General features: G+C 55.0%; 1 long non-coding RNA gene across 1 annotated transcript; it reads left to right on the top strand.

Moving 5' to 3' along the window:
* Positions 1 to 1,436: 1,436 nt before the first annotated feature.
* Positions 1,437 to 3,919, top strand: LOC119871987. The gene is made up of 4 exons (XR_005358815.1): positions 1,437 to 1,633; positions 2,012 to 2,098; positions 2,605 to 2,714; positions 3,456 to 3,919. It is a non-coding gene; the product is annotated as an uncharacterized LOC119871987 (long non-coding RNA).
* The last annotated feature ends 439 nt before the right edge of the window (positions 3,920 to 4,358 follow it).

Genomic DNA, 4,358 nt, shown 5'->3' with positions numbered 1-4,358 from the left:
ACTTCCCAGGCCCCTTCTTGCAGGCAAGGATACGGTTATAAACCGACAGTGGCCAATACTCATGGGGCAACTGAAGCGGGGACAGCAGCCCGATAGAGACCTTGGAGAAGCGCGAGCTGCAGAGCCATAAGATGGCACGTGCGCTACGGGATCCTAGAGGGTGAGTCAGGGGAAGACAGCAGGCGCCTCCGAATCAAGCTGCCTTCTCCCCCATCGGCTGAGCCAGAGTTTGGGCGAAGCAGCTTCCCACCCAGACAGTAATGTGGTCATAGCAAACACTTGGTCATGCTGGCAGGTGCCCAGGGATTAACAGCAAGCTTATTAAGTGACATAGAGCTGCAGGATGCGTTTTTCATTGTTGGCCCCAAGCAGAGCTGTCGATTTAGTCTCGGTGAATTCCGAACCGTGTGGCTGCACCTGGGGGTCACCAAAGGCACAGCAGGTGGAGGGCATGCAGGGCGGGCTGTGGCGGAGAGCTTCCCACACCGCAGGGTCTCAGCCTCTTCCCAGGAGGCTGCCTCCTCCCCAGCCGGGGTCAGAGCTCTTCCAGCCGGAAGCCAGGAAGGGACGAGAAAAGGTTCGTGTCAGGGACGCAGCGGCGGCCGACAGGGAACGTATCACCCGAGCCAGCCCTTGGCCCAGAAAGGGGAAAGGCAGAGCTGGCCAGGGCGGGCCTTCCTCGCACAGAAGAGCCCGTAGGTGGCCTGGTCCTGCCCCTCTGGCCACGACGGACGTGCCCCGGGGGCCGCCATGTGCCACCTGCCTTAAGCTGAGCCTCTAAGCCTGTTGCTACATTTTCTCCCCTCTCAGCCAGGAATCTGGAGTCCTACCCCCCACAGCAGACCTCCGAGGGACAGAGCTGCTCCGGGGAGTTCTGCAGGCGTCTTTCCCAAGCTGGCCTGAGTCTGCTCCTCTGGACGCCCCGCCGCCCCAGCCCTGCCTTTTCTTGCCCTAAAGGAACAGGTGGTGATTGGCTCAGAGCAGAACAGACCCGGGGAGCATCTCCTCTGGCCAGGAAGAGAAAGTGACAGCAACAAGTCCCAGGGAATATGCCTGGCTCGAGACGGACGCCCGAAAAGTGAGCCTCACCCCCCCCCCGCCCACCCCGGGCCCCCGGGCGGGGTGCCCCCACTCTTTCTCTAAGGAGACAAGACAAAGGGTAGCTTCTTGCCCACTAGGCTGGCACCAAGTGAGCCACAGTCAGGTTGGCTCTCGGTTATACGCAGAGTGTCGAGCCAGAGCATTGAAGAAAGGATCGCTTTTTGCAATAGGATTGTTCCTCACATGGTGAGAAACTTCTAGAGATGGAGGTTTAAGCCAAGAAGGTGGGACTCTGGCTCCAAGGAAGTAAGCGAGATGGAGGTGACGGGGCTAGGGTGGGGAGGAGGGGTATGGGCGGGCAGGTCTGCCTGGATCAGCTGTCGGGCCGGGCCGGGACGGTCCCTCACACCCAAACCCTTGTTAACCTTTCGCATCCCGTGTCCTCCAGGCAGCACCACCCACTCACGCCTTCAACCTCGGCCATGCTGCTTCTGCCGCGGCAACCACAGCCTTGGCCCCACTCCAAAGACTGTTCCTTCTCACTTGAGTCATTTTCATAAGCAACTGCTGAAAACTGGAAAGGCAAGGCTCGGTGAGTTTGGGAGCCATGCAGAGAGGTCAAGCCACTCTACCTCCTACCTCTAGAAACTTACACCTCCTGGAACGTGAGGAATCGTCCTATTACCTATTACTGTGCATAAGGCACGTGAAGACGGAACGTGATGCTTGGCCAGGGAGCCGGAGCTGGCTGGCCTCCACCCACAGTGTCACGCCTCTGTCAACTGCATCCCAACCCTATAGTGCTCCCGCAGGGAGAGATGTACGTGTGGAGGGCAAGCTAAGCCTAAGCCGAGGCATGCTCCCGGAAGTTTATGCTGCAAACCCTAAAACAGCCCCTGGAGATCAGTCTACACACATAGAGGTCCCCTTTGGCCAAGACTGAAGGCAGGTGTTCTTCTTTTCTCTCTAGGTCTATACCCTCTTGGCCAGGGAAGAGAGAGGACCTCAAAATGAAAGCAGAGCATTTCTTCTTAAGGCTCCTGCCGGGAATCCACAGGTCAGGACAGTTCATGGGTGGGAGAGAAAGACGGTCCTAGGGCTTCACAATCCTGAGGAAAGGAGACCACACCTGTAGCACCTTGACCCCAAGCCATCCTTGCCCTTGGCCCATGGAGACCCATCTCCTTTCCATGAAAACATGGAAATGACCCATTTTCATTTCCATGCATGAAATGAGGGAGGATAGGAGGGAGCAGAGAAATCCCGAGGCTTCCCCTGGTAGCAATGCCCCAGGCAAGCCGGGCCTCTGGGTCAGTCAGCTCTTGGCTGCATACGTCTGTTAGGAACCGGAAGGACTCCCCAGTGTCTTCAGGGTCCTCTTGCTCTCACCTGAGCTAACATGACGAGGAGCCAAATTACTGATGCCGTGGGAGGCTTCAAACGGTGTTTCCTGTGGGTATTATTTCCAGCCTAGTGTTGTATTAACATAGCTCTGCCTGGTGATTACTATATTATTATATATTAATCATAGGCTAATGATGCGCACTCACCCTTCTCTCTCAGTCGGCTGTGAGATCCCACTAGAGCCGGAGGCACCACACCTGCTCTCCCTGGATCTGCAGCTCCATCCTGCCCTCAGGGACCAGCCTTGGGCTCAGCACCCCTTCTTACAGGTAAAGTCAGAGGAGGATAATTTTTTGTGTCTAGGTTCCAAGCTAACAGTGTCCAAAGCCAGAGTTTGGAGCCCACGAGTCTTGGCTACCAATTAGCGCTCTTTCTTACCCTCTTTGGGGAAAGGTCTAGAAGGCAAAAATAAGGCCCAGAAGAAATGAAAGGTGGTTTTAATGATTTGCTAGGCCTAAGTATGGAGAAAGGCTGGAGCTACGGCAATTTGAGACTTGTTAACTCATCCAGGTACTGATTTAGCACCACTTAGCGCCAGCACTCACTCCTTCATTTAATAAATGTCTGTTAAGCCTTTACTTGGCAAGTGCTGTTTGAGGCAAAGTGAACAAGACAGACAGAGTTCCTACCTTCACAGAACTTTATTTCTGAAAGAGTTTCCATGACAGGCCTTGGGGATACAACAGTGAAAGACCCCGGTCGATGACCACCTACTGAAGATGGTCAAATCCGTCATTTAAGGGTGTAGTGCAGGTCCTCCCCGGGACACTGGCTGAGAAGGGGAGAGAGATACCCCAGAGGGAAAAGACTTAGTCCCCAACATAAAGGAATACGGCTTCAGGTAGGCGAGGAGTACAAACGAACACATTACAACCGATGAGGCAACAAAGAACCACAGGAATGTGCCACCGAGATGAGCCTGATGGAGCTATCAGGGAAGATGTCACTTACGTATCTGCCCTGTTCAGGGGCCACACCCTATGCCGGCGATCTCTGCTTTGCTCCTGCAGGCCTATCCTCTTCTCCAGGAGTCTCTATGCAGCATAAAGGCCATCGCACATACTCACCCACAGTATCACCAGGGCACATGACGACGTCCGGACATAGGGTATAACGTCCCTACGCTTACCGTGCTTCATATTTATAAATGCTGGCACCATGAAGAGCAAGAAGCTGATGGTGACGATGATACTGGAGATAAGAGGGCTCCCTAAGCAGAACTGTAACCTGGAGATAATACAGTCATATGCTAAGCTCAGCCCACGCCAATTTATTCACAAGACACATGCACTGCAGGGAGTTTGCTCATCGTACTCATCTTTGTATCCTTACGTAGACAGTCTATGAGATGGCCCCCACGCCCCCGGTCTCCTTTCAGACAGTCCCCTTCCTGAGAGCTGACCAGTGTTTCCAACAGAACTCTGTGGCCGTGATGGTGTGCACCTTGCAGTGCTGGATCATGATAGTATGGTGGTGGGGCGCCTGGGTGGCTCGGTCAGTTAGGTGTCCACACCACAGTCTCGGGGTTGTGAGATTAGCCCCACATTGGGCTCTGTGCTGAGCAAGGAGTCTGCTTAAGAGTCTGTCTCCCTCTCCCTCCCCCCCCCCCAATCGGGTACTCTAGATAAATAAATAGAGGTATTGTGGCTTCTGCCCTTGTCTCGTGAATTGCTCACTTGGGGGAAGTCCTTGCCATGCCACAAGGACCCTTAAGCAGCCCACGGAGCACCCACGTGGGGAGACACTGAGCACTCCCACCATGGAGAGCCGTCTTGGCCGCCATGTGAGCAAGCCACCTTGGAAGCAGGTCTTCCAGCCCCAGGCAGGGCTTCAGCCGACAACAGCCCAGGCTGCCACCTGATTACATCTCATGAGAGAGCCCAGGCCAGGACCACCTGGCCTTGCCACCGCTG

The sequence above is a fragment of the Canis lupus genome, chromosome 5 (genome assembly GCF_011100685.1).
Source record: "Canis lupus familiaris isolate Mischka breed German Shepherd chromosome 5, alternate assembly UU_Cfam_GSD_1.0, whole genome shotgun sequence".
Lineage (NCBI taxonomy): Eukaryota > Metazoa > Chordata > Mammalia > Carnivora > Canidae > Canis > Canis lupus.
This window is presented reverse-complemented; position numbering and strand designations above follow the sequence as displayed.